Genomic DNA, 13,345 nt, shown 5'->3' with positions numbered 1-13,345 from the left:
CATTGACCCCCATTCTGAATTTCTCAAATTTAAAAGGGGGTTTCTAGGTGTAAGTATGTACGACTAGTAGCATGCCAAAGTTTGTGCTATTGCCATTGGGAATGCATTGGGCGTTTAACTTAAATAACTCAGAAACTACAAAACATTTCAAAGTAAAAAGTTCCAGCATGTGTCTCCACAGAAAGCTGAATTATAAAAAGTGTGAATGGAGTTTCTAGGTGAAAGTGCTTTTTTGACGTGCCAATATCTGCCATTGAGCCCCATTGTAAATGTCTCAAATTTGAAAGCACTATATTTTTAAAACGATGAAACATTTCAAAGATTCCTTTTCAGGCAAACATGTCCACCGTAAGATGAACCTAAATAGGTTTGAATGGGGTTTCTAGGTGTAAGTATGTAGGACTAGCAGCATGCCAAAGTTTGTGCTATTGCCATTGGGAATGCATTGGGCGTTTAACTTAAATAACTCAGAAACTACAAAACATTTCAAAGTAAAAAGTTCCAGCATGTGTCTCCACAGTAAGCTGAATTATAAAATGTGTGAATGGAGTTTCTAGGTGAAAGTTTTTTTGACGTGCCACTATCTGCCATTATACATTTCTCAAATTGAAAGCACTATATTTCTAAAACTATGAAACATTTCAAAGATTCCTTTTCAGGCAAACATGTCCACCGTAAGATGAACCTAAATAGGTTTGAATGGGGATTCTAGGTGTAAGTATGTAGGACTAGTAGCATGCCAAAGTTATAATTCTTTTCGGACGGCTTACTATTGCATGTCGTTTTTCGTGATTTTGGACTATTTGAAAAAAAGATGAAAATCATGAAAAAACGACATACTATAGTTCATGGTTTCGGACGGCATACTATAGCATGTCGTTTTTCATGATTTTGGAGGATTTGAAAAAAAACGACATACTATAGTCCATGGTTTGGGACGGCATAATATTTTTAGTCATATTTTCGGGACACTATGTCAGAGCGAGGACTTGAACCTGCAGCCTCCTGATTCCCAGGGAGGCTCTGTACCCAGTGAGCCACTGTGCATGCTCTTCTTAAAAGGCTGAATAGATAATGACAGAAGAGCCAGAGACTTGTTTCCATTGTGGTTCATAAACATTCGAACGTCTAGAGATAAACAACGGCAAAAGAAACAATAGACAAATCTCCTGTTATTTTATTTGTTGTATTTTATTTTTGTATCAATGTTGTACTCAAAGGGAACAGCAGACTGTGTTGTGGCAGGTAGCAAGTAGATCAGTGACTTAGCACACTGGCTGCATGATCTGGAGATTGTGGGTTCAAACCCCACTCAAATGTTTACTTGCCAAAATCTGCCATTGACCCCCATTCTGAATTTCTCAAATTTAAAAGCACTATATTTCTAAAACGATTAAACATTTCAAAGATTCCTTTTCAGGCAAACATGCCCACCGTAAGATGAACCTAAATAGGTTTGAATGGGGATTCTAGGTGTAAGTATGTAGGACTAGTAGCATGCCAAAGTTATAATTCTTTTCGGACGGCTTACTATTGCATGTCGTTTTTCGTGATTTTGGACTATTTGAAAAAAAGATGAAAATCATGAAAAAACGACATACTATAGTTCATGGTTTTGGACGGCATACTATAGCATGTCGTTTTTCATGATTTTGGAGGATTTGAAAAAAAGATGAAAATCATGAAAAAACGACATACTATAGTCCATGGTTTGGGACGGCATAATATATTTAGTCATATTTTCGGGACACTATGTCAGAGCGAGGACTTGAACCTGCAGCCTCCTGATTCCCAGGGAGGCTCTGTACCCAGTGAACCACTGTGCATGCTCTTCTTAAAAGGCTGAATAGATAATGACAGAAGAGCCAGAGACTTGTTTCCATTGTGGTTCATAAACATTCGAACGTCTAGAGATAAACAACGGCAAAAGAAACAATAGACAAATCTCCTGTTATTTTATTTGTTGTATTTTATTTTTGTATCAATGTTGTAGTCAAAGGGAACAGCAGACTGTGTTGTGGCAGGTAGCAAGTAGATCAGTGACTTAGCACACTGGCTGCATGATCTGATCTGGAGATTGTGGGTTCAAACCCCACTCAAATGTTTACTTGCCAAAATCTGCCATTGACCCCCATTCTGAATTTCTCAAATTTAAAAGCACTATATTTCTAAAACGATTAAACATTTCAAAGATTCCTTTTCAGGCAAACATGTCCACCGTAAGATGAACCTAAATAGGTTTGAATGGGGTTTCTAGGTGTAAGTATGTAGGACTAGTAGCATGCCAAAGTTTGTGCTATTGCCATTCGGAATGCATTGGGCGTTTAACTTAAATAACTCAGAAACTACAAAACATTTCAAAGTAAAAAGTTCCAGCATGTGTCTCCACAGAAAGCTGAATTATAAAAAGTGTGAATGGAGTTTCTAGGTGAAAGTGCTTTTTTGACGTGCCAATATCTGCCATTGAGCCCCATTGTAAATGTCTCAAATTTGAAAGAACTATATTTCTAAAACGATGAAACATTTCAAAGATTCCTTTTCAGGCAAACATGTCCACCGTAAGATGAACCTAAATAGGTTTGAATGGGGTTTCTAGGTGTAAGTATGTAGAACTAGTAGCATGCCAAAGTTTGTGCTATTGCCATTGGGAATGCATTGGGCGTTTAACTTAAATAACTCAGAAACTACAAAACATTTCAACGTAAAAAGTTCCAGCATGTGTCTCCACAGTAAGCTGAATTATAAAATGTGTGAATGGAGTTTCTAGGTGAAAGTTTTTTTGACGTGCCACTATCTGCCATTATAAATTTCTCAAATTGAAAGCACTATATTTCTAAAACTATGAAACATTTCAAAGATTCCTTTTCAGGCAAACATGTCCACCGTAAGATGAACCTAAATAGGTTTGAATGGGGATTCTAGGTGTAAGTATGTAGGACTAGTAGCATGCCAAAGTTATAATTTTTTTCGGACGGCTTACTATTGCATGTCGTTTTTCGTGATTTTGGACTATTTGAAAAAAAGATGAAAATCATGAAAAAACGACATACTATAGTTCATGGTTTCGGACGGCATACTATAGCATGTCGTTTTGCATGATTTTGGAGGATTTGAAAAAAAACGACATACTATAGTCCATGGTTTGGGACGGCATAATATATTTAGTCATATTTTCAGGACACTATGTCAGAGCCAGGACTTGAACCAGCAGCCTCCTGATTCCCAGGAAGGCTCTGTAGGCCTACCCAGTGAGCCACTGTGCATGCTGTTCTTAAAAGGCCGAATAGATAATGACAGAAGAGCCAGAGACTTGTTTCCATTGTGGTTCATAAACATTCGAACGTCTAGAGATAAACAACGGCAAAAGAAACAATAGACAAATCTCCTGTTATTTTATTTGTTGTATTTTATTTTTGTATCAATGTTGTAGTCAAAGGGAACAGCAGACTGTGTTGTGGCAGGTAGCAAGTAGATCAGTGACTTAGCACACTGGCTGCATGATCTGGACATTGTGGGTTCAAACCCCACTCAAATGTTTACTTGCCAAAATCTGCCATTGACCCCCATTCTGAATTTCTCAAATTTAAAAGGGGGTTTCTAGGTGTAAGTATGTAGGACTAGTAGCATGCCAAAGTTTGTGCTATTGCCATTGGGAATGCATTGGGCGTTTAACTTAAATAACTCAGAAACTACAAAACATTTCAAAGTAAAAAGTTCCAGCATGTGTCTCCACAGAAAGCTGAATTATAAAAAGTGTGAATGGAGTTTCTAGGTGAAAGTGCTTTTTTGACGTGCCAATATCTGCCATTGAGCCCCATTGTAAATGTCTCAAATTTGAAAGCACTATATTTCTAAAACGATGAAACATTTCAAAGATTCCTTTTCAGGCAAACATGTCCACCGTAAGATGAACCTAAATAGGTTTGAATGGGGTTTCTAGGTGTAAGTATGTAGGACTAGTAGCATGCCAAAGTTTGTGCTATTGCCATTGGGAATGCATTGGGCGTTTAACTTAAATAACTCAGAAACTACAAAACATTTCAACGTAAAAAGTTCCAGCATGTGTCTCCACAGTAAGCTGAATTATAAAATGTGTGAATGGAGTTTCTAGGTGAAAGTTTTTTTGACGTGCCAATATCTGCCATTGAGCCCCATTGTAAATGTCTCAAATTTGAAAGCACTATATTTCTAAAACGATGAAACATTTCAAAGTCAAAAGTTCCAGCATGTGTCTCCACAGAAAGCTGAATTAAAAAGTGTGAATGGAGTTTCTAGGTGAAAGTGCTTTTTTGACGTGCCAATATCTGCCATTGAGCCCCATTGTAAATGTCTCAAATTTGAAAGCACTATATTTCTAAAACGATGAAACATTTCAAAGATTCCTTTTCAGGCAAACATGTCCACCGTAAGATGAACCTAAATAGGTTTGAATGGGGTTTCTAGGTGTAAGTATGTAGGACTAGTAGCATGCCAAAGTTTGTGCTATTGCCATTTGGAATGCATTGGGCGTTTAACTTAAATAACTCAGAAACTACAAAACATTTCAAAGTAAAAAGTTCCAGCATGTGTCTCCACAAAAAGCTGAATTATAAAAAGTGTGAATGGAGTTTCTAGGTGAAAGTGCTTTTTTGACGTGCCAATATCTGCCATTGAGCCCCATTGTAAATGTCTCAAATTTGAAAGCACTATATTTCTAAAACGATGAAACATTTCAAAGATTCCTTTTTTTGTTCAGAATTGAAAAATGGGAAAACACTAACCGAAAAATCACAAAAATGGTGGTGCCTTAGTATAATTCTGTTTGAGTCCAGCAAACAGAAATTTGCTATTTTTTTCCTTTTTTTTCAGATTTGAAAAATGTGAAAACCCTAACCCTAACCCTAGTTGTCTGTTACCAGATTGGTTACCATATGGTACCAGAACAAAACAAAAAAGAAAGCAGTGTGAATTGTCTGGAACCAGTGGCGCTGTGTGTTAGAACGCTCCCACATTATCGGGAGATGGTGAGTTCAAACCCCACTCAAGTCTTTACTTTCCAGACCGATTTCAGAAGAAGAAAACCAACAAAAAAGCAGTTGAATTGTCTGGAACCATTGGCGCAGTGTGATGGAACGCTCCCACATGATCGAGAGATGGTGAGTTCAAACCCCACTCAAGTCTTTACTTTCAAGACCGATTTCAGAAGAAGAAAACCAACAAAAAAGCAATCGAGTTGTCTGGAACCAGTGGTGCAGTGTGTTAGGACGCTGCCATATGATCGCGAGATGGTAAGTTCAAACCCCACTCAAGTCTTTACTTTCAAGACCGATTTCAGAAGAAGAAAACCAACAAAAAAGCAGTTGAATTGTCTGGAACCAGTGGCGCAGTGTGATAGAACGCTCCCACATGATTGAGAGTTGGTGAGTTCGAACCCCACTCAAGTCTTTACTTTCAAGACCGATTTCAGAAGAAGAAAAACCAACAAAAAAGCAATCAAGTTGTCTGGAACCAGTGGTGCAGTGTGTTAGGACGCTGCCACATGATCGCGAGATGGTGAGTTCAAACCCCATTTAAGTCTTTACTTTCAAGACCGATTTCAGAAGAAGAAAACCAACAGAAAAGCAGTTGAGTTGTCTGGAACCAGTGGCGCAGTGTGTTAGGACGCTGCCACATGATCGGGAGATGGTGAGGCATATCAATCCCATTAATCCATTTTCTTATCAAGTTGAAGGCATCCCGGATTTTGTTGAGGGTGGGTTGGGTGTTTCACGGTTTGTCATCAACTCCATGTTAAATCACACAATTACCCCCCAACGGACACTAGCCCTAACCCTAACCCTAGTTGTCTGTTACCAGATTTGTTACCATATGGTACCAGAACAAAACAAACAAGAAAGCAGTGTGAATTGTCTGGAACCAGTGGCGCAGTGTGTTAGAAAGCTCCCACATTATCGGGAGATGGTGAGTTCAAACCCCACTCAAGTCTTTACTTTCAAGACCGATTTCAGAAGAAGAAAACCAACAAAAAAACAGTGTGAATTGTCTGGAACCAGTGGCGCAGTGTGTTAGGAAGCTGCCACATGATCGGGAGATGGTGAGTTCAAACCCCACTCAAGTCTTTACTTTCAAAGACCGATTTCAGAAGAAGAAAACCAACGACCTATCAACCAACACATTCAAAGGCATATCAATCCCATTAATCCATTTTCTTATCAAGTTGAAGGAATCCCGGATTTTGTTGAGGGTGGGTTGGGTGTTTCACGGTTTGTCATCAACTCCATGTTAAATCAAACAATTACCCCCCAACGGACACTAGCCCTAACCCTAACCCTAACCCTAGTTGTCTGTTACCAGATTGGTTACCATATGGTACCAGAACAAAACAAACAAGAAAGCAGTGTGAATTGTCTGGAACCAGTGTCGCAGTGTGTTAGAACACTCCCACATTATCGGGAGATGGTGAGTTCAAACCCCACTCAAGTCTTTACTTTCAAGACCGATTTCAGAAGAAGAAAACCAACAAAAAACCAGTGTGAATTGTCTGGAACCAGTGGCGCAGTGTGTTAGGACGCTGCCACATGATCGGGAGATGGTGAGTTCAAACCCCACTTAAGTCTTTACTTTCAAGACCGATTTCAGAAGAAGAAAACCAACAAAAAACCAGTGTGAATTGTCTGGAACCAGTGGCGCAGTGTGTTAGGACGCTGCCACATGATCGGGAGATGGTGAGTTCAAACCCCACTTAAGTCTTTACTTTCAAGACCGATTTCAGAAGAAGAAAACCAACGACCTATCAACCAACACATTCAAAGGCATATCAATCCCATTAATCCATTTTCTTATCAAGTTGAAGGCATCCCGGATTTTGTTGAGGGTGGGTTGGGTGTTTCACGGTTTGTCATCAACTCCATGTTAAATCACACAATTACCCCCCAACGGACACTAGCCCTAACCCCAACCCTAACCCTAACCCTAGTTGTCTGTTACCAGATTGGTTACCATATGGTACCAGCAAAAAACAAACAAGAAAGCAGTGTGAATTGTCTGGAACCAGTGGTGCAGTGTGTTAGAACGCTCCCACATTATCGGGAGATGGTGAGTTCAAACCCCACTCAAGTCTTTACTTTCAAGACCGATTTCAGAAGAAGAAAACCAACAAAAAACCAGTGTGAATTGTCTGGAACCAGTGGCGCAGTGTGTTAGAACGCTCCCACATGATCGGGAGATGGTGAGTTCAAATTCCACCCAAGTCCTTATTTTCAAGACCGATTTCAGAAGAAGAAACCCAACAAAAAAGCAGTTGAATTGTCTGGAACCAGTGGCGCAGTGTGTTAGGACGCTGCCACATGATCGCGAGATGGTGAGTTCAAACCCCACTCAAGTCTTTACTTTCAAAGACCGATTTCAGAAGAAGAAAACCAACAACCTATCAACCAACACATTCAAAGGCATATCAATCCCATTAATCCATTTTCTTATCAAGTTGAAGGCATCCCGGATTTTGTTGAGGGTGGGTTGGGTGTTTCACGGTTTGTCATCAACTCCATGTTAAATCACACAATTACCCCCCAACGGACACTAGCCTTAACCCTAACCCTAACCCTAACCCTAACCCTAGTTGTCTGTTACCAGATTGGTTACCATATGGTACCAGAACAAAACAAACAAGAAAGCAGTGTGAATTGTCTGGAACCAGTGGCGCAGTGTGTTAGAACGCTCCCACATTATCGGGAGATGGTGAGTTCAAACCCCACTCAAGTCTTTACTTTCAAGACCGATTTCAGAAGAAGAAAACCAACAAAAAACCAGTGTGAATTGTCTGGAACCAGTGGCGCAGTGTGTTAGGAAGCTGCCACATGATCGGGAGATGGTGAGTTCAAACCCCACTCAAGTCTTTACTTTCAAAGACCGATTTCAGAAAAAGAAAACCAACGACCTATCAACCAACACATTCAAAGGCATATCAATCCCATTAATCCATTTTCTTATCAAGTTGAAGGAATCCCGGATTTTGTTGAGGGTGGGTTGGGTGTTTCACGGTTTGTCATCAACTCCATGTTAAATCACACAATTACCCCCCAACGGACACTAGCCCTAACACTAACCCTAACCCTAACCCTAGTTGTCTGTTACCAGATTGGTTACCATATGGTACCAGAACAAAACAAACAAGAAAGCAGTGTGAATTGTCTGGAACCAGTGGCGCAGTGTGTTAGAACGCTCCCACATTATCGGGAGATGGTGAGTTCAAACCCCGCTCAAGTCTTTACTTTCAAGACCGATTTCAGAAGAAGAAAACCAACAAAAAACCAGTGTGAATTGTCTGGAACCAGTGGCGCAGTGTGTTAGGAAGCTGCCACATGATCGGGAGATGGTGAGTTCAAACCCAACTCAAGTCTTTACTTTCAAAGACCGATTTCAGAAGAAGAAAACCAACGACCTATCAACCAACACATTCAAAGGCATATCAATCCCATTAATCCATTTTCTTATCAAGTTGAAGGAATCCCGGATTTTGTTGAGGGTGTGTTGGGTGTTTCACGGTTTGTCATCAACTCCATGTTAAATCACACAATTACCCCCCAACGGACACTAGCCCTAACCCTAACCCTAACCCTAACCCTAACCCTAGTTGTCTGTTACCAGATTGGTTACTATATGGTACCAGAACAAAACAAACAAGAAAGCAGTGTGAATTGTCTGGAACCAGTGGCGCAGTGTGTTAGAACGCTGCCACATGATCAGGAGATGGTGAGTTCAAACCCCACTCAAGTCTTTACTTTAGAGGCCGATTTCAGAAGAAGAAAACCAACAAAAAAGCATTGTGAATTGCCTGGAACCAGTGGCGCAGTCTGTTAGAACGCTCCCACATGACCTGGAGATGGTGAGTTCAAACCCCACTCAAGTCTTTACTTTCAAGACCGATTTCAGAAGAAGAAAACCAACAAAAAAGCAGTTGAGTTGTCTGGAACCAGTGGCGCAGTGTGTTAGGACGCTGCCACATGATCGGGAGATGGTGAGTTCAAACCCCACTCAAGTCATTACTTTCAAGACCGATTTCAGAAGAAGAAAACCAACGACCTATCAACCAACACATTCAAAGGCATATTAATCCATTTTCTTATCAAGTTGAAGGAATCCCGGATTTTGTTGAGGGTGGGTTTGGTGTTTCACGGTTTGTCATCAACTCCATGTTAAATCACACAATTACCCCCCAACGGACACTAGCCCTAACCCTAACCCTAACCCTAACCCTAACCCTAACCCTAGTTGTCTGTTACCAGATTGGTTACCAAATGGTACCAGAACAAAACAAACAAGAAAGCAGTGTGAATTGTCTGGAACCAGTGGCGCAGTGTGTTAGAACGCTGCCACATGATCGGGAGATGGTGAGTTCAAACCCCACTCAAGTCTTTACTTTCAAGACCGATTTCAGAAGAAGAAAACCAACAAAAAAGCAGTGTGAATTGTCTGGAACCAGTGGCGCAGTCTGTTAGAACGCTCCCACATGATCTGGAGATGGTGAGTTCAAACCCCACTCAAGTCTTTACATTCAAGACCGATTTCAGAAGAAGAAAACCAACAAAAAAGCAGTTGATTTGTCTGGGTGCAGTGTGTTAGGACGCTGCCACATGATCGGGAGATGGTGAGTTCAAACCCCACTCAAGTCTTTACTTTCAAGACCGATTTCAGAAGAAGAAAACCAACAAAAAAGCAGTGTGAATTGTCTGGAACCAGTGGCGCAGTGTGTTAGGACGCTGCCACAAGATCGGGAGATGGTGAGTTCAAACCCCACGCAAGTCTTTACATTCAAGACCGATTTCAGAAGAAGAAAACCAACAAAATAGCAGTTGAATTGTCTGGAACCAGTGGCGCAGTGTGTTAGGATGCTGCCACATGATCGGGAGATGGTGAGTTCAAACCCCACTCAAGTCTTTACTTTCAAGACCGATTTCAGAAGAAGAAAACCAACAAAAAAGCAGTGTGAATTGTCTGGACCCAGTGGCTCAGTGTGTTAGGATGCTGCCACATGATCAGGAGATGGTGGGTTCAAACCCCACTCAAGTTCAAACAAAAAAATAAAGTTCCAGGGTGCAATCCCACCCCAGTATTTACTGTGACACTTTGCTTTCCACACTGACATCAAGTAGCACAGAAAAGCTGTGTTGTAGTAACCATCAGTTAGCTCAGTGTGATGAGAGGCTGTCCTTGGGAGCCACAGGTCCAGGGTTCAAATCCCACATTGGTCATAATTGTGACACTTTGCTTTGCACACTGATTTCCAGAAGGACAACTTTAAAGCAGCCCAGAAATTCACCATGATTGTGTGCCGGTAAGTGGCCCAGCGGATAAGTCAGATGATATCCGTAGTATACCTAGTAGAAGTGTGCCGGTTCAAACCCGACATACTCCTAGTAGGCAGTGATGGTTCAAATCACTGACACCTAGAGTAGGAGTGGCCCAGTGGATAAATCAGATGATATCCGTAGAATACCTAGTAGAAGTATGCCGGCCGACATACTCCTAGTAGGATGGTGCTAGTTCAAATCACCAACACCTACAGTAAGTAGGAGTGTGTGCAGTTAAGTGGCCTGGTGGATAAATCAGATAATGTCCATAGAATACCTAGTAGAAGTCTGCCTGTTCAAACCCGACATAGGATGGTGCTGGTTCAAATCACCATCACCTAGTAGGTAGGACCGTGTGCCGTTAATTGGCCCGGTGGATAAATCAGATAATATCCGTAGAATACCTAGTGGGATGGTGCTGGTTCAAATCACCATCACCTAGAGTAGGTAGGTGGTCAGGTAAGAGTATGTAGGGGCAGAGTAGTTTGAGGTGTAGATAGGGGGAGAGTAGGTGAGGGTTGGTCAGTTAGGGGGAGCAGTAGGTGAGGGCGGTAAGGTAGGGGGAGATTAGGCGAGGGGGGGGGCAGGCGAGGTGGAGAGTAGGCGAGGGGGGGGGCAGGCAGGGGAAGAGTAGGTGAGGGTGTGGCAGGCAGGGGGAGAGTAGGAGAGGAGGGAGGCCAGGCAAGGGGAGAGTAGGCGGGGGGGAGGCCAGGCAGGGGGAGAGTAGGCGAGGGGGAGGCCAGGCAGGGGGAGAGTAGGAGAGGAGGGAGGCCAGGCAGGGGGAGAGTAGGAGAGGAGGGAGGCCAGGCAGGGGGAGAGTAGGCGAGGGGGAGGCCAGGCAGGGGGAGAGTAGGAGAGGAGGGAGGCCAGGCAGGGGGAGAGTAGGAGAGGAGGGAGGCCAGGCAGGGGGAGAGTAGGAGATGGGAAGGCCAGGCAGAGGAAGAGTAGGCGAGGGGGGGGGCAGGCGAGGTGGAGAGTAGGCGAGGGGGGGGCCAGGCAGGGGAAGAGTAGGTGAGGGTGTGGCAGGCAGGGGGAGAGTAGGAGAGGAGGGAGGCCAGGCAAGGGGAGAGTAGGCGGGGGGGAGGCCAGGCAGGGGGAGAGTAGGTGAGGGGGAGGCCAGGCAGGGGGAGAGTAGGAGAGGAGGGAGGCCAGGCAGGGGGAGAGTAGGAGAGGAGGGAGGCCAGGCAGGGGGAGAGTAGGAGATGGGAAGGCCAGGCAGAGGAAGAGTAGGCGAGGGGGGGGGGCAGGCGAGGTGGAGAGTAGGTGAGGGGGGGGCCAGGCAGGGGAAGAGTAGGTGAGGGTGTGGCAAGCAGGGGGAGAGTAGGAGAGGAGGGAGGCCAGGCAAGGGGAGAGTAGGCGGGGGGGAGGCCAGGCAGGGGGAGAGTAGGCGAGGGGGAGGCCAGCCAGGGGGAGAGTAGGAGAGGAGGGAGGCCAGGCAGGGGGAGAGTAGGAGAGGAGGGAGGCCAGGCAGGGGGAGAGTAGGAGAGGAGAAAGGCCAGTTAGGGGTCTTCCTGACTTTTTTTTAAATCATTAGTAAATAAGTTAAAAAAAAACTTTTTTTATAAAATAATTATAAATATTTTATTATAATTATTTTATTTTTTCTAAAATTATTTAAAAGAAATAATAGTTAGAGCCCTGTCCCCCTGCCTGGCCTCCCCCCTCTCCTACTCTACCCCTGCCTGGCCTCCCTCCCACTGCCTGGCCTCCCTCCTCTCCTACTCTCCCCCTGCCTGGCCTCCCTCCTCTCCTACTCTCCCCTGGCCTCCCCGTCTCCTACTGTCCCCCTGCCTGGCCTCCCTCCTCTCCTATTCTCCCCCTGCCTGGTCCCCCTGCCTGGCCTCCCCCCTGCCTACTCTCCCCTTGCCTGGCCTCCCTCCTCTCCTACTCTCCCCCTGCCTGGCCTCCCCCCTCTCCCCCTGCCTGGCCTCCCCCCTCGCCTACTCTCCCCCTGCCTGGCCTCTCCCTGGCCCCCTGGCCTACTCTCCCCCTGCCTGCCACCCTCTCACCTACTCTTCCCCTGCCTGGCCCCACCCTCGCCTACTCTCCACCTCACCTAATCTCCCCCTACCTGACCGCCCTCACCTACTCCTCCACCTAACTGACCAACCCTCACCTACTCTCCCCCTATCTACACCTCAACCTACTCTGCCCCTACATACTCTTACCTGACCCCCTACCTACTCTAGGTGATGGTGATTTGAACCAGCACCATCCTACTAGGTATTCTACGGATATTATGTGATTTATCCACCGGGCCAATTAACGGCACACGGTCCAACCTTCTCTAGGTGATGGTGATTTGTACCAGCACCATCCCACTAGGTATTCTACGGATATTATCTGATTTAACCACCGGGCCAATTAACGGCACACGGTCCTACCTACTATAGGTGATGGTGATTTGAACCAGCACCATCCCACTAGGTATTCTACGGATATTAACTGATTTAACCACCGGGCCAATTAACGGCACACGGTCCTACCTACTCTAGGTGATGGTGATTTGAACCAGCACCATCCCACTAGGTATTCTACAGATATTATCTGATTTATCCACAGGGCCAATTAACAGCACACGGTCCTACCTACTCTAGGTGATGGTGATTTGAACCAGCACCATCCTAGGAGTAGTATGTCGGCCGGCATACTTCTACTAGGTATTCTACGGATATCATCTGATTTATCCACAGGGCCACTCCTACTCTAGGTGTCAGTGATTTGAACCATCACTACCTACTAGGAGTATGTCGGGTTTGAACCGGCACACTTCTACTAGGTATACTACGGATATCATCTGACTTATCCGCTGGGCCACTTACCGGCACACAATCATGGTGAATTTCTGGGCTGCTTTAAAGTTGTCCTTCAGGAAATCAGTGTGCAAAGCAAATTGTCACAGTTATGCCTAATGTGGGATTTGAACCTTGGACCTGTGGCTCCCAAGGACAGCCTCTCATCACACTGAGCTAACTGATGGTTACTACAACACAGCTTTTCTGTGCTACTTGATGTCA

The sequence above is a fragment of the Electrona antarctica genome, assembly GCF_951216825.1.
Source record: "Electrona antarctica genome assembly, chromosome: 16".
Taxonomy (NCBI): domain Eukaryota; kingdom Metazoa; phylum Chordata; class Actinopteri; order Myctophiformes; family Myctophidae; genus Electrona; species Electrona antarctica.
The sequence above is the reverse complement of the archived record's forward strand: the minus strand, read 5'-3'. Positions refer to the sequence as shown.